This window comes from Tyto alba, unplaced genomic scaffold (genome assembly GCF_018691265.1).
Source record: "Tyto alba isolate M040663 unplaced genomic scaffold, T.alba_DEE_v4.0 Super-Scaffold_48, whole genome shotgun sequence".
Lineage (NCBI taxonomy): Eukaryota > Metazoa > Chordata > Aves > Strigiformes > Tytonidae > Tyto > Tyto alba.
In genome coordinates this window covers 21,302,116-21,330,071 of record NW_024881324.1, presented here as the reverse complement: position 1 = coordinate 21,330,071, position 27,956 = coordinate 21,302,116, and the positions used below count along the sequence as shown (strand labels likewise).

Sequence of the window (27,956 nt, the reverse complement as noted above, 5' to 3'; positions counted from 1 at the left end):
CTCAGCCTCCCGTGAGATAACAGCAGTTCAGTTCCCCTGCAGCAAGAGATTGAGAAAAGGCTGTAATTACCGGCTAGCATTGTTAGTGAAAATAAATATACTGCTTTCATATTCAAGAAGAAATATAGCCTCAGTCCCTCTTCCCCCACCAATTCCTTCATCCAAACTACAAATGCTTCCTCTTATGGCTATGATAATCCCCGCAGTTAATATCTGACATCAGGGCAATTTGTGATCAGAAATCAATCTCTTTTAAAAGTGTGAGTTAGGTGTTGTCGAGACAGCGACTCATTATTTCCTTAAGGCACAGAAAAAGGACCATGACCATAAGAAGCTGTGGAGAGAAATGTGACTCCCAGAAAACAGTTATACTAGCCTGAAACCCTTGGTTTGCTAAGTGTGGACAAAGTGAAAGAAGGAACCTTGACCTTTATGTTGGGCAGATGGAGCACTTTCCAAATGTTAGGAAGAGAAACCTCTCTGTGGGCAATGTGGGGGAAAAGGAGACAAACCAAGTTAAATATTAAATGGCAAAGGAATATTGGCAGAGAACAAAAATAATTTCAGTACTGACAAACTTCAATTTGTCTGAGAGAAAAAGCTCAATAAGTGCTGATGGCATCACACAAGTAATCACATCCTTGCCTTGTCTTAAACGGTCAGAGTTGCCGTACTGTCCCGCACATGGCACCCCTTTCTCTTTATGACCACTCAGAGGAGGAACTTGTCCCTTATTTAACATCCTGGCCACTGAATGACACTTCAACCCCAGACATAACAGTACAATAGAAATCAAGATGTATCAGCTGTGAGAATTTGGCTTTGTTTAAACAGTCCATGAAACTTCAAAGCTCTCCTGAGTGTTATCAAACCTACCTGCTCAGTTACATATTATAATTCTATCAGTCATATTCAGTGTACCTCACAGCCATACCCTGATCCATCTCCTGTTGAAGTTAGAAGAACATTAAATTGATTCTTCATCCAGGTTTGACTGATCGCAAATATTTTTTGCCTTTTCTGCAAAACAGATTTTGCCAGTTAATTCCCTTGTTGTAGGTTTTTTTAACTGTGAAGCAATATACTGAGCAGACTCCACAACTTCTTTCCATTGTGTGGATGGTAAACATGAAATCCGTGTTAATTAAAACTAGGTTATAGCTTTACTGCAGTAGGGCTGCTTTCACAATATTTTCCATAAGATATAGTATATTGGCTCAAAGAGGGATTAATAAGATTATCTGATAATAAATCTCTTGTCAATGATTATCAAATAACATTTGGTTTCACAGAAAACTTGAGGATTTTTACTATTTTAGAATACCAGATTCCAACATACATGTGATTATATTCTCGTCTAAAATTATGAAGTCATACTTCAAATAATTTAGAAATACTTCAACTAACTTAGATTAAGTTTCCCTTCCCGTGGCTATGTTTTGCTTCAGTATCTGAACTACACATTTTTGCATAATAAAGAAGATAAGTGTTAAAATTTTCATTTTTATTCCTAATTATTTTCAGAATAAATATTTAACAATGTTTTAAAAGTAATTATAGGAAAGAGACAATATTAGAAAAGCCAAATGCCTCATTAGATTCTCAGATCCTTGCAAAGAAACTGAGAACTAGAACAAAAATTTTGGTTAATAATACTTTATTTTTTAACAGGAGATATTTTTTCTATTTCCTTGTATCACGTTTTGCCTTACATCCTACTCGCAACATTTATCTTGGCATCATGGTGTTCTCTGCCTTTTCAAATCTTTGCCTTCAGGGGTATTGATACTACTAAAGAACATTATATTTGGTAGATCTGCATTAAAAATCACTAATTTTTCCTGACAAGTTATTTAAAACATCACATTTATGCCTTTTGAAATGCGCTTTAAAAAATATATCTATATATCCCATGAAATGTAGAACCATCAGACTCAAGATTGTTTCTTTACAAGAAGTACAATTTCTATTTGGGGACATTACTGCTAAAGAGATATGAAGGAGACATTTTCCAATACAAATAATCTCGTATACTTTTACTGGGGAGGGGAAAAATATCAGAAAACTTAGAAGATCCACTCCTAAAATGCTAGTTTTAACTATGGACATCTCCTATGCTTTAAAATTGAAATCTGAAAACAAGAAGGGCAGGAAAACCATGCAAGACCAACAGATATAACCTTCAGCACTTGTATGCTTTATAATTTTAGATGGGACAAGACCTCTAGTTCTGTTTCTTTAATCATTTTTGCAGAAGATATACAGACACAGAGTCAGAGAGTCAAAGAATGATCTATGGTAAAGTATGCTTTGAAATTATAATAAACTATTTATCTACCATGGTATCTGTCCAAAGAAAACCTAAAGAACAGCTGGTAGAGAGAAATGCCTGATGCACCTAAACATTGGATTTCAAAATTTTTAGTAGGTCCATTTGTGTTTTGACTGGTATTACCTGCACTGATAGAAACAACTGAGGAAGGCTGCATGGTAACCAGCTCCACCTGTTCTTTATCAAGTAAGTATGATTATATCAAGTTATATTTATTAAATCTCAGCTCTTAGGTAAAATCATCATCTATTACTAGGTATCTGAACAACATGAAACCAGTTCTTACCTAGACTAGGCAGAAGACATGCATATATTTAGAAACATTTGTGAAAATTTCCATTCAAGAGAAAATTAAAACATAGCATCTTGCCATTTTTACCAGAACTAAAATCCCTAGGCATGTATCACAGAAAATGCTGTATATCCACATGGTAATGAGATATGAATGGCAATTCTGGATGATCAGCATCCCCCTTCCAGCCCCTCCACAGAACTGCAACAGCAACATTTAGAAAGATAGTTAAGAGTGTGAGTTTTCTATTGAAAATATTCATGCTCATTGACCACAAATAGGCCCAAAAAATGTCATACTGTTATTACAGAAAAAGTGAGCTGATTAAAAAAGAGTGACCTTTAGAAAACATTTACAAAAAATGCCCATTGTTTGTTGGAAGATAATGCTCCAGGGAGCTCCGGCCAGAATAAAAAAATACATTTAAACAAATAAACCCACCTAGTCTAAACAACAAGCTTAGAGAAAAATACTTCTACAGGAAAGAAAAAAAAAAAAAAGTTTCTAATATTTCCTGTGTTTGTTTATTTGTTTGGTTGGGGTTTTTTTAACTTTATCTCTTAAAAACATCCAGATGCTTGTCCTGATGGCTCTGTTCCATTATGCTATACATAGTATTTCCTCTACACCCATCCTAGAATTACTCACATTCTTGAATGCTGGAACTCAAATATGTCCTTGACTGATGTATTTTGGCTCTCAGGGTGAGAGAGAGTGACAGGTAATTGTTATGTGCTACATCCGATGGGTAATACGGAGTGGGATTGAAGTCCACTGATGGACCTGAATTTAGTTGCTTACATGTTCTGTGCACCAGACAAAGCGTATTTCCATTTCAAATAATAGTAAAAGAGGGGGTAGGAGATGAGGAGACATGAGGACAAATGGAGAATGAAGTGATAGTGCTTGAAAATTTCTATCGAATTATATGCAGTGAGGACCAAAAATGGGATAGAAGTTTCTATGCTGAATCACAAAACCATCAGAGAAATAATACTCTTCAAAAAACATTTTAATTAGCAAGTTCATTTGAGTGTTTTACTTATCAGCACTTACCTTCTCAACATCACCTCTAAATCTCTGACATACACACCCTTTCAATCAGAAGTCAGGTATATCACATTTTATCTTTTTATTTATTTGAAATATGTTCTCCTTCAAATAGCAGTTGAGAGGTAGAAGGGCCAAATTACCAAAAGATCTCTTTTATAGAAAACCTGAGTCACATGGTCTAAGAGGTCACATTAAAAAAAGAACTATTTAAAGATGAGAATATGAAACACAGCTGTGCCATGAGAGGATTGCTCAACACAGAAGTGATAGAAAAAAAGGGGATCTTTATTGAAAGGCACAGGTTGGGTTTTTTTATTCTTTTTCTTCTACCATTGTAAATCGGGACTTCTGTAACATCTGTTTAGAGTTACAGTGAGGTAGATCTAGACTAGATAGGTTTCCTTACACCCTAAATTAATAGTATTAGCTCAAAAAAATAATATGCAGTGTTAGTTGTGACAGGTAATGCAATGAATTTATATTCCACCATTTTCAAAAGATATAGTTAAATATTTAAAATCAAGATAAACAAGTACCAAGATTGCTGTTAATATTTTAGGGAGAAATGAAAAAACAGTTAACAAGCAAAGATACAAGTTTTCTAAATGGAAATAAAACGGCGTTTTATTTTGTTGTATAATTTATACTCTAGCTTAATGATTTAAATATTACTTGAACTTGAAGAGTTTTTACAGAAAGCTTGTCACAACTAAATTTCAGTGAACTCAGATTTGGCAGAATGGCTTCATCATAAAATCTTTAGCAAAAGTATTGAGTAAAAGTCTGCTCAGATTGTTCAAGACTATGGAAATCTAGTCAAGAAATACTAGAGTTTAGTTTTTCTTCATGATACAAATCTACATAGAAAACTATTAATAAATTGTACTATTAGGTATATTTGTTCCATTTAATAATATTGGGTTTATTTACAGTATTTTCTTAAATAGAAAAAATGAACGATGGGATGGGACATTTTTTTTTCTCCTTTTAGTTTAGATTTTGAACTAAATATAAAACATATATATGAAACTGTGAAACATGCACATACAGAGTCAGTATGCCTGAGGACAGAATGCCAAGAAGGTTATTTTTAATAAATGTGCTTTGTGATCTTCATATAGGCTTTTAAGACAGTTACTTAAACTGTCATCTCAACTCTATATACAGAAACACTGTACTATATGTACATACAAAGGGTCCAAGGGGACTGAAGAACATAAGGGAATAGTAAGGGAACTCAGAACCTAGGTCATCAGTTCAAGCCAAGCCCTGTGGGTAGTGGTTGTACTGCATAAACAAACCAGGATCTTTGTGAAATGAATAAATGGCCATAGATAAGCATTTAGCAAATGTGTGTCTGCATTTACAATTACATTTAGCACTTGCTGGCAGTCTTTAGAGAACAGCAGCCAAGAACCTCTCTAATGCTTATAGACTCTTAATGATCTAAGTCAAAAAGCTGGACTTTGGGATCAGTGCTGGAGCAAGTTGTTGATCAAGAAAGGTCAAAAGTCTCATCTGTTTTCTGGAAAAGGAGTGGATTTGCATCTTTATTTACCTTCACTGGAAAAGAAAAAAAAAAAAATTCAAATGTTTTTCTAACCAAGTCAGCCACAACTGTATTTTGTACGTATATTTGATGTGCTGGACATAGTATTAATGCGGTCAGTGAGTAAATGCATGCATGAAAAGAATAATAAATCGGATCTAAATTTGGAAACAAAAACTACTCATCCAAGTAATTTAACTGATTATTTATCATTGGTTTCAGAGACTGTTCTGAATATACTCTACTCTGAAAGTTGAAGGACAAGACAATTCTGGTAACTAAATACACAACTTTTAAACTTAAGTGCAAGACAATACTGAGTTAGGTGCTTAGATACTTTCTTATTTTGAATCTCAGACATATATATTTCTTTTGAATTTTTCCATAAACGTTTTCAGTCTGAGCTGTGATTACAGATCTGGGCCATTGAGCAAACCAGCAGAGAGATGGATTTCAGTACCCACAGACCCCAAATCACACTCTGCTGGGGCAGAGGACCTTAAATATAGTTTACATTATACGTATGTCAACCACTGCAGTCATTGCCTTAAAAATATTGACAGCTAAGACATTTGCAGCAGAAAGGTGTCCCTACAGCCTCAGAACTGCCTGGTGTACACAAACTAATCTGATCTTTACAGGCAGACTCTTTTCACCCTCAAAACTGAAGTGATACATTTGACAGAGACTGAACCACAGCTGCTCCTAAAGTAATTTGACCAAGTCTCATGATGTAATATTTTAGCTCCCATCTCGTTGGGAGAAAAGGAAACCTCTTTAAACTATCCATTGCAATATTTGCATTGTAAAACATTTGTCTTTGACTTCCGCTAAATACCAAGTCCAGTAATAAATATGGTGATATAGGTCTGTATATTACTTTGCCTATAGAAATTATCTACATGAAAGACTATTTTTCCCTCTCGAACTACCTGGCCTGACAGCTCAACAAGAAAGCAGACTGAACTTTTCCCCACTCAAAACACCACTGCAGTTTCAAACCTTGCTACAAAATTATTGCCTCAACAAATATTCATCCAGTGACACATGTCAAACCCAACACCTTCAATGAGTTACATCTCTGCAGAACAAGTGGAACATAGTGAAATTTTCTATTACTACAAAGATGATAAGGTTTGAAACTCATTCTTAAATATGCACCATTTATGACAAAGAGCAATAAAAAGAGAAGCCAAGAAAAAGTAGTAGCAAACAGTACTTCTGCCTCTAAATCAAATAATAATGAGTTTGAGAGCTTATTCAAAAGGTGCAACTTTCACAGTAGCTTGAAAATAACAACCCTGAAAATATGCTAAAAATTTAAATATTTGCAAGCATATATATAATATATGCACTGTAATATATGTTTCTTTTTAACTGTAAGCTATGCTTTTGCATGAACAATGTCATCCTGAGGTATCCGAGTTAAACCTTGCAGAGATTTGTTTCCATGAACCAGTTAAGAGCACACAACTTCTGCAGTGTAGACACACACATAGACTCCAAAGATGGAAACAGAAATGGCTCTTACTGTGCCTGTTACTTATTGTACACTGAGATGCAGCCCCTGACACAAAAACCATACTACTGAAAACAATTAAAAATACAGAAAAAGGGGATAAAGTGATGGTAGAGTGTTAGAGTACATCTATCCCATTTATGTGAGTACTTGAGTGCTTTCAGGGGGGTTTTCTATTTCAGTTAAGAACAAAAATTTACACGGGTGGACCAAGTGAGAAAACTTACATCCTCGCAACATCAAAGGAATGAAGAGAATGGATGTGAAAGTGATGAAGCATTAAGTTGTGGTAGATGAAGAAAAGAAAGAGGGACAATGCTAAGAGGAACAGAATGAAAAGAAACACAAATCATTAGGAAGAAAAAGAAGCTATATAGAGAGGAAGGTGCTATCCAGAGGTGCAAGAATAAGTACCCAGGAAACAGACTATGAAAATAACTATAAGAAGGAGGAGGGATAACAAGAGTTTGGTGGGAGACAATAGTCTTGTTAGGAAAGCTGATATTAGTTCTCCAACTCATGTTAAAACAGGGCTTGAAAAGCCTCCCTTTCTGGTAAAGCAAATTGCCATATATCTTTGAGAAAGGAAAACTGGGGAAACTCATTAACCACTGAAGCTTATTCTATCTCACTCTCACCCTATCCTCTTGAAATGACATAATATATCTCTTTACCTTACATTATCTGGATTATTAACTACAGTCGTTAATGGCTGCTTTCTTCTTCAAGTGTTACTATCACTGTTTTAGCAGGACTATTCCTTGTTGCTCTATGGTTGGTTTTATGTCAGCTTTCAGGGAGCTCCCTTTGATTTACCCCTTTTCAAAACTCAACTTAATACATTTCCTTAAAACACTCCTAAAACATGAAAGCATTAGCATCAAACACTAATTTTCAATGGAGTTGGGCCAGAGAGCAATCATACTCTTTTGTCAGTAATAAGGAGACATAGTTTGAGGCAAAAAAAAATTAACACTGGCCTCATCCAAAGAACTTGAAAAATCTGAAATAAAGCTGAACTCTTCATACAGCTATATATTTCATACTATTTGATATGGCCTTAGAATAAAAAAAACAAAACAAAACAAAACAAAATGGTCCAAGAGAGGGAACTAGGCTATACTGACATGTCTTCTACTGTCTTCCTGTGTAAACTGTGCTCCTATGTTTACCAAATCTGAAAAGCTTCAGTGAGTCAGATGCCCCAAATTATTTGTTTAATGAGGAATGATATTTCCCATATTGCTGAGGTCACTTCTGGACCTTCAATAAGTATGAAGAAGCACACAATCCACCAATGGAAAAGACCAGAAAATAATTATAGCATTATTGTCTATTTTTATCAAACCATGAGAAAAAACAGCATTTCCCCATGTTTGGTGAACTGTCATCTCATACAATCTCTGAGGCTAGCATACCGGAAAGTAAGTGCTTTTCACTTAGAAGCAGACAGAACATCTCATCTTGTAAAATAATAATAGAGATATAAGTGCATTTATAAGACTTTCTTAGAAACCCACAGACACACTGCTATGAAAGAGTGATTTATTTATTGTTTAGTTACAGCAACAACTTTGTGAGACAAAAGGGTAACAAAGTCATCATGTCAAATGATGTTTGTAGTCAGTCAGAAAGACTAGAATGGAAGTTCCTGCTATTTGTATGTAACCTGGATGTCTGTGACTGCATAGGAATTGTTTACACCAGAATTTTTTCCATGCAGCACACTAAGTTATTGTCTTTCAACTTGTTTAATGAATAATCCGATATATATTAATGAATATTAATTATTCTGAGAAACCAGCAATTATTCATGAAAGAAAAAAAGACAGGTATAATGGAAGATGATTTGCGCATTCAAATATGTCTACCCTGGTCAAGATTTGCATCTCTGTGTGGAAAAAGCACAACACTAAGTAAATGTCATATAACATGAAAAAAGATGCGAGCTACACGCTACACCAAAATGAGGATCAGTGCTTGTAACTACTTCCAAAACCAACTTCCTTTCCAAGAAAACAGTGGACATATTAGAGTCACCATTATAAAAACTATTACTTGCAGAAATAATTTTCAAGAAGGAGAACATACTGATAGACAATTAAAACTTTCAGTATTCTTAGGACATTCCCCCAAAACCTCAGGTCATTTTCCCATATTCTTATGTTTTTGTGAGAAAGAGGACTTTCTATTTCTCATTGAAAAAGCTAATGGAATAAGTAACAAACCTGCAGGTAACCAACCACCATTTCCCTGAACCAGTTGCTTTTTTTTTTTTTTTTTTTTTTCCTTTTGTATGTTTGTTTGGGATTTTTATTTTTTGTTGTTGTTTTTTTTTGTTTGTTTGGTTGGGTTTTTTTGGGGGGGTGTTGGAAAGGAGGTGTGGAGCAGAGCTGGGGCTTGGGAGATATTTTTGGATGAAAATATATATCTGTACTGAGTAGCTGAGCTTTTAATGCAATATATAGTGTTATGAATTTTATTACCAACACTGGATGATAACCAATGATACAGTTATTTAATGGCAGTAAACAGTACTGGCCGAAAAAAAACAGTGCAATTAATTCACACTTTTATAAACTGCCTAGGATTTGTAAGTCTAAGACAGCAAGACTTTAAATGAGTTAACTTTCCATTGATCTTTTCTCCCTATTATGTCAGATTTTTAAGCACATTGTGTTGATTTTTGTGGGCAAAGGAAAGAATGTGGACATGTTTAATACAACAGACCTTAATTTGGTCCCTTACAGTGTTAAAAAGTTTGGGCTGTTTACTAGTTCTTTAATTACATCCACTGACAGCGTAGCTATTAAGTGTGGACTTGACTGAGACTATCAAATTTAGTTCACTTTAGACATTTTAGGGTGGATCCGCCACAGGTACACCAGGTCATCTAACTAACTCCAGGCTGCATAAGCATCTCTGACTTTTTCTTATTAGTCGTTTAATCTTTCAGGACAGCCTGCCTCATCAACTCTCTCTTTTTTCTTTCCAGATAAAGACCTTCATTCATCAGTGTATTTCTTTTGATATGCCACACTTTCTATCATCCCATGAAAAATACATCCTCTCCCTCTTCAATCAAACATTACTTCCCCCCTCAGCAACTAGCAATTTAATTTTCTGGCCACTCGTATTGAACCAGCACCCCCACTCACCCCTATGTCTCCACAGAACTGCGAAAGCAACTACCCAAACCCCAACAGCCTCTGAGTATAACATGACACATGCCAGTCACAGCCCTCAGTCTGACAGTAGCCTGGAAAGCTGCATGCATATTCTTGACTCACATTTCAAAAATCCTTTTCTGTCTCATTTAAATGCCGTGGGACTCTGAAGCTTTGCGTCTACAAGTTCCTCCTTGCGAAGGCACGACATTCCTTACACGTAATGAAGTTTTACCGTAATGTACTTTTGCTTTCCAGCTGCTGTGCTTCCTCAAATAAATGTATTAAGCACAAAGGGGGAAAGTGCGTTTGCCTTTCGTCCTCCCTTCTCACACCCCTGCACATCTCTAATTTTTTTTTTCCCCCAAGCTTCAGAGAACCACTGAATCGGAAATAACTGCAGACATTCATAAGAAGCTGCTTAAAACCTGAATCCCTCCAGAGAGGAGTTCCAGGCTGGGACACTTGCCTCTGCCCCCAGCCCTCTCCTGACACACCACACGGGCTCCCTTGCTGCAGTGCAGGCTGTCAGTTTACTCAGTTTGAACTTCCAATGCAGAAATTCGGCATGATGCAGTCAGCCAGACAAAGCAGCACTTACCTTAATTGAAATCTTTTCTCTGGTAAAGCTGGAGCATCAGTCAAATCAACAGTGATTTGGGTGTATTCTAAGTTTCAATCAACACCCTCCGGGTAGCTGCATACTGCTCTGCCTTTTTTTCGTTGATGTTGAACTCTTCACTGTCTAAAGGAGGAAGAGAGAAAGATAAGCTGAAATCCTCAGAGGCTCCTAGGGAGTGAGAGAAGAGGCTCCAAAGCAATGTTTCTTAACATGAGATTCTCAGCAAGCGTGCTCAGGTCTAGAAGATCGTGTAACTGCTGTGACAGGCTCCTGTCATGTCCCCTGAGCAGTGAGATGATCATTGACCTGATTAGCTCTGAACACTCCCTACATGCAGAGAGAGCACTGAGAGGATTGGTGGGTCGCAAGGGAATTGGGAAAGGCACCAGGGCCGCTTGGGAATCTTCATTCTTCCAGACTAATGGATGTGCTGCAGCTGAGGCTGTAATTTGTGAGGAGGTTATGCACAATATTAACCATCTGAGGACTTAAACAAATGTGCTTTTGCATGCTGTTTCTCAAGGTGCACCAGCATTCAACACAGGGTAGAGCTGAGTAATTAGAGGCTGATGTAGCTGTTTCGTAATACAAGGCTCACTGTATCAGATGTTCTGTAAGCTGAGAGATAAAGTGGATTCATACATTTGTCTCTGACCCTGGAGACAATAGCAGTTAATGGGTAGAGTAAGTGAAATTAGCATGGTGGGCTTGTGTTAGCCCCCAGATGGCAATCAATCACCATGGAAAGAAAAAGAAAAGAACAACAAAACCCAAACAAACTAAAATTGTTTAACAAGCGTATATGGCATATGAAATGTAGAGAAAGAATGTCAAATTAACACAGAAAGAATTCTTCAAGATAGAGATAAAATCAGTAGCAAAGCACAACAATACAAGTTCTCTTCTACAGTTGCAGTAGAGGGAAAAAAAACAAGGAACGCATTTAAAGGACCTAATTTGCCTTTCACTTATACTGATACAAATAATTCTATTAAAGATGACAGTGTAAACTTAGATGGAAAAAAAAAAAAAAAAAGAAAAAACAAAAGCAGACAAAAAAGAACAAGCTGTATTTGTTACATGTTTTTGGTTCTAGGGTATTACAGAAACTAGATTTTTTTGTACCCAGAATTCAGGCTTATGTGATTGATTGAGCTCAGCCAAAGTATGTCAACTTTTATGACTATCCTCATCTGCTGTTTTCCTGCTTCTTGGACAACAATTATGGCACTAGCAGTTGACTCAATTTTCCATTCAGATTCATCCATGGAAATAACAGTTTGTGACTAGTGATTGTGAGAGGAGTTCACAGAATAATATACTTAGTAATGGTGGTCGGATGCACCAATATAAAATGGATAAAATTTTATTTTTATAGCAACTAAAGAAGAAGATTTAGAACCTATAGTAACAATGTTAGTTCATATGTAGTTATCATAAGTTGCTCTGTCAATGCTGAAACAAAGATAAACATAAACTTATACTGAATTTTTTAATCACATTTATTTACTTTGGTTCCGTTTTTATCAATCTTTCAGGTAAATTAGAATAATTGTATTTTAGTAAGATAAGCAGTCAAGAAGGCAATTTTGAAGCTGTTAGGCAAATTGCAGTGGAAATGGATTACTTTCTGAAGGCATTCACATCAGAAATCTTATTATTTTAGTGAAAAAAGTGTAATGTGACTTAGATCACTCAGAAGTAACCAAAAAAGTTTGAATCTCCAATTTATATAGTAAGACACAGAAGACAATGTTTTCTCACCCTGACTGCAGTTACCCTAACTGTAATGCCTGAGAAACAGGCAATAAATCTAAGATAAGTGCCCCATGTTCCCAGTACACAATCAGTAGGAAGAGACCAACTTTTCTATCCTAACAGTGGTAGCCATATAATTCTCATGATCCTCCTCTGGAAATGCCTCTCTCTTCCTCCTGATCAAAAGCTCCTCCATGTGCAAAATCTGGATAATAAGACTGTCTTTGGCAATATTTCATATTCAGACAACACATTTTTTAGAACATAGGTTATCTTTTAAAATGATTTACAGAATGTGTATCACTGTGGGATTCACATTTCACCTGGGACTAAAGGTAACAAAATTATAATTAATCAAATAAGAAGGCTTTTACATGCATTAATATGAAACATAAACACATTCTTGAACGTGACTAAACGGGTTTCATGTGTCAAGACTAAGGTGATTTGCTGCTATAGCCCTCACTGAAAAAGAGGTTGTTTCCTCACTCATTCTTTGTACTACAGAATGGGCAGCAAGTCATCCCAACACTTATGAACTTATCTGTTCTGACATGGAATCACTCATGAAAAAGGTATTTCACAGACACACACTGTATTATTTATTATTTCAAATACAATGAAAGAAATTAAATATGAAAAAGACTTTATTGAAACAATTTCTTTGACATTGTTGGAAGCTTACAATTTCAGGTTTCTTGCTGTATTGTTTAGCTGAGTCCTAACTCTCACCAGCCCTTGAATTTTCAATACTGTTCTTAAAATACTGTTCCACAATTTATGAGATCTCAAGGTCAGGAATACTCTTCCTGTTACCATCTAATTTTCAAATCTCTTTCAGTAGTTTTATATGAAAAATTGCACTTTTACAATATAAACGTTAGTCTTTCTCACTTAATGTTCTGATTGTCATTTTAAGGTTTAAAAGTCAACATTTATCAGAGATTCACAGTACATAAACAAATTATTTTAATTGTTTCTCATTGCAGTAAAGGTCTGAAAAAATAAACAGCAGGTCCAGAAAAGGGACTGAATCATGAAGGGACAAAATTTGAAGTGACAACATGATTTAAGTTTGTGTTGAAACAACTGGGACTTACTGTTGACTAGGACATTTAAGTATGAAACTGGCATTTTAAATTCAAGTGTTAACAAAAGGAGACAATAATTTGAATCAGTCATAAATCTTGCTGCAGTCTAAATAACAGAAGTGAAGTTAGTTGTCTTGGGTCCTATTCCCAATCCTAAAGATAACTTAAAATTGTGAATTCAGTTCCTATAAGTCATCTAAATAAACAGAAGTTGTTCAGAGGAAGGAGATCAGAAAAGTAGTATGTCATCCATAGGAGATAATATAATCAGTCATATAGATAAAAAAAGTTATAGGCACTCTTCTCAGCTCATCATTCTTGCACAAAGGGGAAAGTATATTAATCCAAAAAAAAAAAAAAAAAAAAAAAAAAAAGGTTGGGGGGGAAGGAAAATGAATAATTTTCTATGCAATCCATAATTAACCTTTTGAATTCATTGCCACAGGCCATGACTGTAGCAAATAATTGAAATATACATGCATGAGAAAATTTTAAAATCACAGCAGGATTTAAAAGGTATACTCAAGAAAAATTTGTTCCAGGACTGTTTCTCAATGAGAAGTAAAAATATTATCTCATGGGCAAGACAAGATACTAATTATGGGAAAAATTCCTCTACCAACTAATATCATTTAGTAGTAAAATTTAGAAGAACTTTACAGTATCTTTGCATAAGACATGGTATTTTTACTATCAAAGGTCATTAGATACTCATGCTTCATTAAAAGAATAATTTAGTTGGTTTGGGGTAAATTTAAAAAGATGAATAGCATTCTTAAAAAGAGCTGTATTTCCCAAATTGGTCATTTGAATAGACTGAATGCCAAAATAAATACAGAAAGCTATATTAGTGTAAGTTCCTTAATATTCACATAAAGATCTTCAGTTCTGAGACACAAACTACTGCAGCACAATACTTCACTATGCATCAATGTACATTCAATACAGAATAAAAAGCCATAGAGGAACAGTAAGAAAAGTGATAGAATAACCTATAGGCTAATAGATTCTCAACTTTTCTGATGGTCCAAAATCACACATACAGTAGGTTGCTTCAGCTCTGATGATGCTCATGAACTCAGTGAACTAGAAGAGAATTGTTTCTATACCCATAGCTTCAACATACAGAATTATTCTTTTTCTACAGTTAAAAAGATCATTTGGTATGAAAAAGATACACAATACAAGATGTACCGAGAGTGTCAATTTGCTTGGTAATTTCTTATTTTTTAAAAAGTAATTAAAAAAAAAGGTATTGTCTGTTCATTTTGGCTGGAAAAACTAACTAGAAGTCAGATGTGGGAATACTCTAGGATAGCAGCAAGACCAGCAGAATAAAATACTTTATAGAAGAGACTGAGTAAAATTGTTTTTATCCTTCATCTCTCCAGAGAAAAACATATATATAATAAAAAACCTAAAGACATTGAAAAATGCTTTGAAGATAAAGAAAATCATTTGGACCATTTCAAATTTCACAATCATCAGACTTTTCATATTTTGGCAACCATTTTTTTCCCATGGCAGCCAGGAACAACCAGACTAGGTAACTCTTAGTAGTACCTGACAACTGCCATGCATTTTAGCATTGAAAATTTACTCTCATACTCATTTATTTCAAAACCACAACCTGAGCTGATTCAACTCCAAATTCTCATCTGGTTTACATCAGCATAGATGTGTTGATTGAAGTGGAACTGTACACCAGATTTATAAATTAATGAGATCTTGTGTAAAAGCAATATCATTTGTTATCAATTAATATTACAGTAGATTTCAAAGATCAACCTTCCCACAACATCATCCAGTATTTTATTTTTGATATGGATAATTTTTTTTCCAAAGCTTCTGGAAACGGTGATTACAGACAACACAGGAAACTTGTTTGCATCTAACAAAATTTCTAATCTTGAACATTCAGTATTTTAGTTCAGCACATTGTTCAACAGGTTACTGGTGTTAAGGTAAAGACGTGACCTGGATGGAAGCAAACAGCTCAATCCTAGCCACACTCAGTGGAAAACTGCTCACATCACCGAGCTTCTCCTCCTGGTAGCTCTAGGGGCTCAGACAAATCCAAAGCTCTTTTGATCTTGTCTGCTCACCATTCTCACTCCCAGTTTAGCAATAATCATCAGTACCGTCCTTTTTAATTAGGCCAAACTTACAAAGATAAGGAAAGTAGTACAGCATATTGCTTTAACATATTTCTGATTATGTTATGCAATGTACAGTTAGAGCTTTGTTGTACAGTTTTATTAAGCTAAGGTGGTAGACTGAGACATTTCAGACTTAGTGCTCTCTGTTTCCTTGGAGGCATCCCCACAATGTTAGAGGTATTTAGAAGGTACAGGTAACTCTGGATTTAAATAAAAGTCCACAAAATTCATAAAGAAACAAATGCAAGTTTTGGAGCATCCTAATACCACAGTGCAACAGTTCCACAAGCATAATGGCAGTGAGAAGGCTGGTAATGACTAAATAAATACTCCACAATTCAGTTCTGGAAGGTATTAAGGAACATTGTTCTTCACAAGAGTAGAGAACTTATGTGTAGAGAAGGTACATAGCCCTGTGAGTGAAAGGAAACATGGAAGGACAATGTTTTTAAGGATGTATTCAGATCTGGTAAAGAGAAAAGGGAAATTAAGTTAGAAAGAAGATGTGAAATGGAAACAGGTCACCACTGTTTTGATTATGCCTCTTTATTTTTACTACCATCTCAGAAAAATATATTTTGCATCACAGAGCAATATAGTTCATGTTCAAGCACCAAGTGAATTATGGTTGTCCATAATTCTGAAGAAAGAAACAGAATAGATAGTTATTTGAATATGATATATGCCTGTAATGGTATTTATTTACAGGTATGTGTTGTAAAGGCAGTTTTGTTAAAACATGGAATCCAAATTCTGTTCAGTCTGTTTGGTATGTCTTTCTGTATGACTTGAGAACCTCAGGACTACTAGAATGTACTCTACAGGACAGAGGAAATTTTATATCTGACATTAGTTTATATCTGCTATGTTTAGTTTATATCTGCTATATTAGTTTATGTCAGCAATACCCCTATACAGTTCAACTAAAACCAAATTACACAGCTGTAATCAAGGTCATGGTTTTGTAGCAAAATGTGACATATAATTTCTGGTCTGGGTCTCCCTTTTGCTGGGGGCCATAGGCCTCCTTTAGGCATAACAGTAAAAACAGGAGCACCCTGCAAGTTGCACCACAGGAGCAGTGGAAGACAGAGTGACTCAGGGACATCCTTTCTAAAGTACAATTCCTCCCTTATAACTTTCTTGTGCAGGTGAAGGGAACAGTGTGATTTGTGGTGTGACCTGTCTCAGCAGCAATTTACAACTTCCCAGTAAAATCTCTGTCTGCTTACTCCCTTTTGCCATCCACTTGCTTTAGCATGCAGGGATAAGGGACAGAGCATAGTGCCGAAAGTAGTGTGCAGGGACGCAATATACTGCTTGTAACACATAAATATCTTATACCTATTCATTAGCCTCCATGTTCCCATCTCTCTGAATAAGGAGGGGTTGCTTGTCCCCATGAAGGGGACAAAACTGAACTGCAATTTAGTCTTGGGATTCTCCCTGGCATTTTTATAGCTGAAGCCTGCACTGCTACTTATTCAGACTAATACTATAAATCTAACACACTTTAAGGGCCACATTTTCAGCGTCATAAACCATCATATCTGTCCATTTTTCAGGGGAACCATGAGGCTTTAATAATACCTAGAGAAAATCAGATCTTAGGAGGTTGCAACATCTCTCTCTGAGATTGTCCAGGCATAATTGGTTTCTGGAAAATCTCATAAAAATATAGTAACAAATATAATCATTAATTAAACCAAACTTTCCAGCAATCTTAACTTGCATGTCTGTGACAAGTATTTAGTATTCTAACTTTGGGGAATTTGGTTTTGTTTCTTTTTTCTGTTTGTTCTGTTTTCTTGTTTATTTTTAATTTTACCCCTGACTTTTTCTTTACATGATACTGCACTTCTGTTTTTCAGTTTGTCCAATTCAGAGTCATCTTTTTTTTTTTTTTTTTTTTTTTTTTTTTTTTAATTCTTAAAAACATCTGCTTTTTTTTGCTTCAGGTTATTTTAATGTACTTGTTTGCTAGGTATAGGAAACATCCTGTTTCCTACCTTAATCTGCTCTCTTTCCACTTACTCATTCCTTATTAATGTTTCTTCCTACACAATTCCAGTATCCCAAGCAATTCCTATCTTTCTCCTCCAAGGATTAATTTCCCCAGGTCTCTTAAAGTTCCTCCTTCCCTGCTCTCTTTTTTGTCAGTCTTAAAAGGAAAGTTATCCTTATACCTTTTCTGGCAATGTTAGAATGGATAGGTAAAGGAGAAAATACAGGGAGAATAGCAACTGCATTTTTTCCATATACACATAACAAATTCTTATGTAGGAAACAAACGAAGTGCTGACAAAATTGCTTTTAGCTTCACATTCCCTCAACTACTACTCAGAAGGAGCTGGAAATGCTGTAAAGGAGCGTGACTGAGAAGGTTTTAATTCCTAGTTCTCTCTCGTTCTTCATGGTCTAAAGCAAGTTTTCTCTCAGAAAACAGACACCAGTCCTTTGACTGTAAAGGATGACTTCCTTCTGTACAGCGAACAGCAAAGGCTGGACTATACTATAGAGTACCTGTAACATTATTTTGATACCAAGCCTTGAAAGAATAGGCTGATGAGAACAGTGGCCAGTAAGCCAAGCTCTCATTTGGGGTCAGCATTCTCCCTTCATGTGTGACCGTCCTGGTTAGCACCTAGGTTAGATTCTGCTCTTGGAATACTCAGGCTACAACACACCAAGCTTACAGTGGACAGCAGAGTAAGTCAGTCCCTCATCCCAGTCTTCCAAACAGAGCAGAACTTTTAGAGCTTTTCAGGAATGTAAGTAATTTAGTTTCTTCCATGTGCCCAACAGCAATACCATTACTCCTGAAAGTGGTGTACTGCACCCAAGTGTCTAATAAGTTAAATGGCTTTGATGACGTAAAGAAGCTGAACAGTGTAATGTATATAGATCTTATTTTTAGATAGCAAGGAACATGAAGATTTCAATCTAGTACACAGATACTGACACTGATTAGCAGGGCCTAACCCTGTAGAATTTTTCTTCTTGTTTGTACCACTCATATCAGTAATGCTTCCAATGCCTTCCTATGACAGACAGCATGCTACATATTACTACCCCACTAGTTTGCTTATTTATAGTCTATAACAAAATTCTGAACAAAATTTTTGCTTCCTTCTGCAAGGCTGCATGTTATTCCTCATCCACCTGTTTTGGATTCTATCCTGAACTTGAAAAACATCAGCCTCATAGTCCTTTGTGATTATCAGCTTTCCTAAAATTTCCCTTAGCTGATCAGCAGAGATGGAAGAATTAAAAGGTAATAATATACAAAACTTTCTTAATTGTTCCATCCTGTAGTCATTATTTCTGATGGGATCTATCAATGTCAACATTTTAAAAGCTCAGAAGCCACAGAATCAGCTCATGATATGAAACGTGACACTCAGCTCTAGCCAGCAGGAAAGTGAATAGGGTAGGAAGAGAACAGAGAAAAAAAACAGACTCCTTGGGTCAGGGAGCCCAAACAAAAGCCATGTCTCAGCTGCAGTCCCTTCACTCAGGGAAGCAGAGGCACTTGTCTGGCAACATAAATTTGGTCATTGTATCCCACAGACAGAATGAAGAAGTAGCATCTTAAACTCTACTTCACTGCAGCTTGCTGCCAAAAAACAGTACAGAGCATGCTGGAACAGAATTGCTTTAATATGGTCTTGCTGTGGAAACATGTTGGAAAAGAACATGCTTCCACAAAGTACAGCCAACCTTTATCTCTTTTGAAGATGACATGGCCAGAGACAGTTGGCTAAATAATAAAATTTGTCTTCCAGTGGTTAAAATGAATAGAATTCTCAAGCCACAGAAGACAGATGAATCATATGATACATGAAAAAAAAAAAAAAAAAAAAAAAAAAAAAAGAATTGTTCAGGTTAATAATGATATCTTTTCTGGACAGGAAGTATCATTATGTGATCATACTCATTTTGGGCCATTAGCTTTTCTTCTCCCTTTTTCTGAATATGGAGGAATGAAAGATGTCTTAATTATAGCACCAGGAAATTACCTCCCTTTTGGAGGTTCTTATAATCACAATACAAAGTTAAGACTGTAGGATATTACCTTAAAATATTTATTCTCAGTTACTCTCTTAGCTCCATTTGCATCTGTAATAAGTAGCATGTTTAAAAGACACATATATGGAATGAAATTAGAAGAATTTGGAAACTGGAAGGTACAGGCCTCACTTCCAAACTTCACAGAGTTGCATTTTCTCTCATGGTTGCAAGCTGTGATTCGTGATTGATGTGAAAATGTGTAATATTAACACTGTCTGTTAAAAATGGTAGGTAAGAAATGTAAATGCTGCATATTCACTCATGTTAATTTGTGTCTTTACAAGCACAGCCAACTAGACGGTGTTCAGCTATCTCCAGAACCATCAATACTGATTATTAATCAGAGATTGCAGAAACCGTGTATATTTTTTATTCTTTATTCATGAAGGCACTTCTGAGAATAATAATTATACTACTTAGCCTTTATCTAGTGCTTTTCATCTTTCAAGTGCTTCACAAATATTAATTCACTAATTAATCTTCCCAACAACTCAGATTACTCCCATTTTACAGATGAAGAAGCATTAGCAGAGATGTCAAGTGACCTGCCTTAGGCCATGGAGAGTAGAAAAAGGGAAGAGAACTAAGGGGAAAGATGCTTATAACTAGAAAGAAATGAAAGCAGATGGCACAATTATGGTGATGGTTCAGCAAATAATCATAAGAATACAGTGAACAATTTAACATACCACTGGAGGGCAGGCAGTGCTAGCCCTACCGCGTGTTATACAGTCACTCAGTATATTAAAGGATCAACAAATAAAAAACAAATTGAACTGACAAATAAAACATATCATGCACTTCCACATTTTTTTTTTTTAAATAAAACACAATGTATTCTTAGGTACTGGTAAAATTCTAAAAGTAATAATGAACACAAAGCTAAGGTCAGAAAAATAGAAAATTCTAATTTATTGGGCATCTTGTTTGATGTAGGGCTATCTGTACTCAACATGGGATCAACTACATTCAAAGACTGACCAATACTAGTGGCATAAATTCAGTTAGGATTTTTATGCCTGGTTCATTTTGCATCTATGGAGTCTGATAGAAAGCATACTGTCTATAAGACCAGATCTAGATCTCAGATTTAGTTCAAACTGCATCTAACACAATAGACTTACCTCTTAAACCCTGCCCTTCTGCTTTCCAAATAACCTCTGTATAATCCTCTAAATATCACAGTTAGGTGTTTTTTTGTTTGTTTGTTTGTTTGTTTGTTTGTTTGTTTGTTTGTTTGTTTTTTAGTTTTACAGTATAAACTTTCTTTTAATCCAGATTTCCCAAATTATTTCATGAAAACAGACACTTCTACATTAGGACTACATGAAAATATGGGCTAATATTATCATATGATACTGATAGCAGGAAGACTTTTTTATTAAGGCTGTAAGAAATATATCATTGTCTGGAATGTAGAACAGCAACTGGGGATGTGAGATATCGAAGCTAAATCCATGAATAAATAACTGAGTGGTCTAAGAGCAAAAACTGTTTTCTATGTCACCGCTGATAGGAACTCAGTGATTGGTTTTGGATTGTGGTAGAATCCTAACAAGTATACTACACATACCTTCGCAAACCAAAAAGTTCCAAATGATTAAAAAAATATTCAAAGTACTTTATGCTCCATGCAGACTGGGAACAAACTAAAAAGACATTGAGACCTGTACAAAATCTACCAGATGTACAAACAACTGGGTTGAGATGAGATCACGTTTGCCCCTTTTGAGAAGTTTTGCTTTCTGCTCCACTGATATGGTAAATGTTTGTTCCAGCTGCACTTTATGCAGATATTAACATTTTGTATATAATACTGTATTGTGCTGATCAGTGATGATAGTAGCAAGGTGGTGAACAATCTATATCCTCTCATATTCAAAACTCTCACACTACACTGATATCCAAGAGTACAGAAAGCCCCAATAAGAATGGAGAGAGGAAGAATGTAAAAAAGCCCCTGTTAATTTAAATTACTACAGTAGGATATGTGCTGCAAGGTTCAGTGCTAAAAGAGGAGCTCCCACTCCTGTACCTTGTGCATTTCCCTCCAAGTTACACCTTTGTCTGAAGCTGTCCTTAAAATGAAATACATTTACTTACTGAATAGATATACCTATTCTGTATCTTGGAAAACTATCTGCTTCCTAAGCTCTAAGAAATTGAAAGGAAACTATTATTCCAAAAAAGAATAATCAAAATATATCTTTCTCTGCTTCTGTAAGATTTTGAAAATAAAGATAATAGTTTTCTCAACATCCTCTTAAAATTAATTCTCCCTGTAACTTTTATTTATGACACATATACAGGAAAAGTTTTCCTATAAATGACAAGGTGGAATAAAGACTTTATTGGCACTATATGTTACTAACACAACTTTATTATGGTTTCCGCATTTGTAAGCTTTCCAGCCACCACACATGCTTATCAATCTAATCACTGATAACAGCTAGCAACAGCCCACTTATGTTCTCAGATTTTGTAGTGGTGATAAACAAATTGACTAGGAAGAGCTTCTGCAGCACTCTCTCATCAGGATGACACTACTAAATTTGTGATTTCAGACAGTGATTAAATCTTCATGTAGCTCCTGTGATGCAACGGTTTTTATGTTATTACAAAAAAGTAATAATCACAACATTTCATAACAGATCACACACATAGGTACAGGACTGATGAAAATGATGCTCCATAATGACATGAGGTTATCGTGCCAGGAACAAGTACTACATTTTATCAGTGAAGTTTAGTTCGGGTTGCTTTGCTTAGGCCAGTCTGTGGGAGGTCTGGGTAAGGCACAGACCACTCCTGATGAAATTTGGAGCACCTTTTGGTGCAGAATGGACTTTAGCAAACAGGGAAACTGGAAAAGAAAACAAAGAGCCTTGCTCAGCTGTGATGTGGCTCAGCATGGAGAATAAAAACCTTGTTTATGCCACAGACATAAAAGTGGCAAGGATACAGACCAGAAGCCCTGAGTTTCTTTCCAGGTTAGTGTTATAGCTGCCAGGTTACGCATAAGCTGCTGCAGTCTCATCTTTGTTCCCTTTCTTCAACATATTTCAACTCTAAAAGGAAGATACAGATTTTATTTACATGTCTCCAGAATTATATTTGGATGCTGCTAAGCATGTATGGAGCTCAGATGTGCTGGTTATAGAAACTTAATTAATGTTTTAAGAACCAAGTTCTTTTAATGAATGATTATTATTTATCTATTTTACCTAAATCTGTGTCAAAAACTAGGCACTGCTATGCAGTTCAATGCTGTAAATTAAATGAGTAGTTATCAAGGTAAGTCATATACTAGTTGTTAGATGTTGGGACCTACAAGTAAACTAGCTTTAGATATCAGCTCATCTTTAATTAAAATTTGTTAATACAATCTGAATGTTGCTGATGATAATATTTTGAAGTCCTTAAGGTTATTCTAGGCTAAGCAGAAAAGCGTCAATTTCCTTTTTCTAGCACTCTTTATGTTTGCATAGGTTTTAGCTTTGTATTATTCAACCAGGAAACAGTATGTAATTATTTTGGATGTCTTCTTTTATTGCTTAATTAAAACTAGAGAAAATGGCATAAAGTAAACTCTTTCTATCACACTGACATTTGCACAGCAGCACATTTGCAATCAACCGAAAGCATATTTGTCCTATGTCATTAAAGATATAAAAGATAGAAATTATTTATTTATGATGATATTAATAATAAAATATTAATTTATTGAAGAAAACACTGTATTAATAATAAATAATCCTCATCTCCATGAATATGATACCAGGACAAAATTGCTTTAATTTGGTTTTGAAAATAATTAAATACAGACTTACACTCATAGAAAAGAACTCTACTGTCTTGTAAATAATGCTAAAATACATGTCTTGGAAAAACGTCTAAGTAAGTACCTGCATTAGAAGTGTGTTGTAATAATGGATTAATTTACTGTGCTGTATCATTGAGCATTAATTCTGAAAGTGCTATTTTTTCAGAGAAAAAGTTCTGCATTAATAAAAGACATGCAAAGTCTAGAATTCTAAACCAACACCTGAAAATGAAATAAAAGAAAGCATCTGTACTTTGAGTCATTTATTTTCTAATTTGGGAATATATATGGGTGAGATTAACAATAAATCCACAGACATCACTTCTTCAAAACCCTGAATTTTCAAAACAGGGAAACAAAGAATAATGAAATAACAGCTAGGACGCGTCAGAAAAAAAAATCCTGTATCTTAATATAACTATGGATCTAACACAACAGATTCATAGGCAATGTTGGATACAACTGACAATCTCTAAAATAAGTATATGTTGTTCTTCTTCCAACAGATTTTTACGGTGTTTCAGTCAGTCTCCCAATAAGTCAAATACTTATGAAAGTGGCCTTTCTAAATAGATGTGCTGCTTTTCAAGCATTTGGGGATTTCATATTGGTTAAGTTTACCTTCACTTCAACTTTTGATCCTTTCTATCTAAACTTGCTCAGACGGTAAATTATCTTCCTTTTTGTGTGCATCTTTTTCTAAACTTTTTTTTTTTTTTTAAGTATACAGGAAAACTACAACCACAGTGATGACATCTGTACCCTTTAATTTGTAGCACAATGCTGCCCGCTTCTATGCCTCATTCTCAATACTAATAGGCATATTTCCAGTTAACTTCCACTTGGTTTTATACATGTTAGCAATCTTTTCATGCAAGTCCCATACCACAAAGCTCAAGAGTATCATGTTTTGTAAAACATCAGACACAAATATTCATGTTCCAGAACTTACAAGTGATTTTATCCTCATCAGCAGGCAGCCTGGGAATGGTTGCAACTCAGACATATCTGAGTTAGTCCTAATTAACTCAATTGCTGGCAACAGCATAGCAGGTCACAAAGAGCTAACTGCAAGCTAGCTGCCCAAATACATTCTTTACAGTATCACACTCATGAAACAGTAAGTTTGAGACCAAAGGAGCAATGCAGGACATATCCCTCACATCCCAGCAAAAAAAAAAATCCACCCATGCTTCGACTTGTTTCACTATGGTCTCAAAGAAGGTTGTTCCAGTGAGTTAAGTGAGATTATTTACATGAAATTGTAGTCCAATAGATTGTGGGAAAGACCTTGCATACATTTCTTCAAGAGACTATCCTTATTTGTACAGATAAGAGTGAAAAAATTTCTATGAACTCATTAAATTGCATTTTAACTTTTCCAAGACTGACTTGTAATGTCATAATCTTCTTCATAATCATAGTTTACTCAAATTATTCATGAATTATAACTCTTGACAAAGCAAAAAAGGCATTGGTAATGTATATAAATAATTAAAGTGAGACACTTCTTAATAACTCATTGCTAAAATATGTGATATACATGCATACACACCGATGATATTACTCATAAGGAGAAAAAGTGGTATACAACATCCTAACCAAACCCAAAGTATCCAGAAGTTTTCAGAAGTTCTGTTTTAGTGCAAATGTATTACTTTTCACAAATAAAGTCCCATTGTAAAGAATGCTCCAACATTCCTGCATGTCTTGCAATATCATTAAAACCGTACAAGGTTCTCACGAATAATATATTTCATTGAGTTTTCACTACCATAATTAATCATCTAAGTTAAGCTAGTGATTTAAATTACTGATACTCCATTATTAGAGAAAAACTTCAGTAAGTTTTCAGCCACCTAAACACAAACATCTTTCTCAAAATTAGATTTATCTTTCTTAGCTGGCATCTAGCTCTTCCCCCTTTGATTATGAAAAGATCATAGACATTTCACCTAAGATCAGATGCCAAAATTTTAGACAGTTAATATTAGGTGAGCAGAAACCCACCATTATTTGCTACAAGCTTCCTCTAGTACAAGTGTTCAGAAGAAAATACTTATTTTTTGAAAAGATACATTCTAGTCAATTGCTCTGTCTTTCCCTCTTGAGCTTTTAAAGTTACATTCCCTAGTTTATCAAATAGGCTTTCCCACAGTCTTATGAGCTAATATCATGCCATGTGATTTACTACAATAATGATCAGGTAATATATCTACAGTGTAAACTAACTTCAGCTAAACAAAACAATATCTGTTAAATAATTTTTTAAAAATGCAAATCATAAGTATTCTTCTTTAAGATCCCAATGAATGCTGCAAACTATTGAAATACTCAGAGCACAGCATTTAGTTTGACATATATAAATCTTTTACAGTGCGGAACTTCAGCATTAAGTTTCTTAACTTAGGGAATGCTAAGTATATGGTCAAACTTTTAAGCAAGTGGTCTCCTGCTACTATTTACTCTTTAAAAAATTTATTTGTTTTTATCAAAACAGTCTTACCCAGATTTTGACAATTTTGTAAATATTTTTTCCTCTGTTATCCACACTGGGGGGAGGAGTAGAAGAAAATGAGGAATAATATTGCAGAAATTTGCTTTTGTATCTGAGATATTTTATCTTACTAGTCATTACGTTTTCTTTCATAGGTATGCTTTTGTTACAGGCTACATTTCCAATGTAAGAAATTAGCCATTCAGTTCCTACTATTTCTGCCTCTAAATAGGCATGAAGTCCTGCGATGTGTGAGGTAAACCAAAAGGTAGGACCCATATCATTAGGAAGAGAACAGACACAGCCTGGGTGAGTTGCTGTGTACCTTAACAAAAAGAGGTTTATACTGAAATACCGTCACATGATAAATCTCTTCATTTCATAAATAAGAGAAGAGCTGTGAAAGTTAGCTATTGTAATTTCACAGCTCAAGGCTCACATCAGTCAGATGTAGATATATAATAGCTGTTCCTGAAAACAATATTGGTATTCTATGTTCATTTTTAAAATGACACTGTAAAAGTCTTATCCTCGATCCAGTATACAGTACAACACCCATAATTCGTCATTTAATACAACTGTTATGCAACAAGCAATTTCCTTCCAAGATTATGATATTCACACATTTCACTTTCAAGGAAATAGGAGATAAATTTTGTTAGATCACATTTTCTTAGTGACAAAACAAAGAAACCAGACCTTTCCACTGAACACAATGTCTTTTCCTGATGAAAATGTTGAGATCTACTGTCTATCATAGTAACAGCCATGACATAGTGAAGCACAGAGGCTTCCTACAAAGCAAAAACTTCCATTAACTACAACACTTCTGCGCTCAGGACTCGGAAATTTTCCAACTAACAGTAAGTCATCAATTAAAAACTGAAAGGTATCTTCACTACAATACACACAGACACACATATCCACATTCATAAATTGTACAATTTCCATAACTAATATACTCTCCACAGCTAGCTTTGACTTTATGCATATTTCCCTACCAATGTGCAAGGAGATTTCTTCCCAGAGAAATTATGAAGATATCTGTGAAAAGAACACTTCCCTTAGAGAACAGCACAGAAAGCCATATACTGTGATGTGAACCCTTGATGCTGCACCTTACATGCCAAGGTATAATTCTGTCAAAAACTAACATTATAAGTAGTTCAAATGTAATGATTTTTTTCTTCAGACAAAACTGAAAAAATGCCCTGAAAATTATGAAATATTTTTTTTATTTTTATTTTTTATTTTTTTTCCCTGATAGATCACAAAGTGATGCAAAGATAAGACATTTTCAGATTGAAACAGAACCTAATTTTAAAATCTTGAAACCCTGAAATAAAACTGACTTTATCTTGCATGCCAATGTGCAGCTAATTAAAATAAATAATGAAATCCATGCAATTTGATTATCAAATATATATTGAGTAGCTACCTAAATAAAAACTGTTTGATACACAGAGTTTCTGAGCATCTATAAATTGATCTAAAATATAAAATGGTAATTTGAATTGAAGCCACTTTTAGGTGTAGACTATTTGCCTTAACTTTATATAGTCAGAAGGAAAAAATCTAACCTATAACTTCATTATTTTCTGTTGTGAATGTAGGATATATAAATAGGGGAAGAAAATATCACAGTTTTGATGTTTTTTGTTTTTAAAAGGCAAGTAACTCTTCTTGAATATTTCAGTGAACACTCAGCAAAGAAGCAATGCAGAGCCTCTGTGTGAAATAACCAAGGCACATGGCATATTTCTTCATTAAACAGGAGTTGAGAAAGATGAGCAAGACAAGGTAGCAAAGACAAGGGAAAAGCTGTTTAAACAATATCTTGTCAATATCTTATTTTCTTAGCAATTATCCATGCCAGTTATGTGAAAAAACAGCTACAGAAAATAAGTGGCATGCCTGGCTTGTCATTATGTTAGCTGTTACATTTTCTGAAACTAACATAATTTTATTTTTATGGCATTTCATAAAGTAAATATTGTCATGCCAGGGAATTCAGGTTACATGC

General features: G+C 35.0%; 1 protein-coding gene across 1 annotated transcript in view; it reads right to left on the bottom strand.

The window, feature by feature from the left end:
- CDH12 (cadherin 12) overlaps positions 1-27,956 on the bottom strand; it is a 382,326-nt gene that overhangs the window by 217,957 nt on the left and 136,413 nt on the right. The window contains exon 2 of the mRNA XM_032991982.2: positions 10,514-10,657. The gene's annotated coding sequence lies outside the window, so the exon portion shown is untranslated. The remainder of the gene's footprint in view (positions 1-10,513; positions 10,658-27,956) is intronic.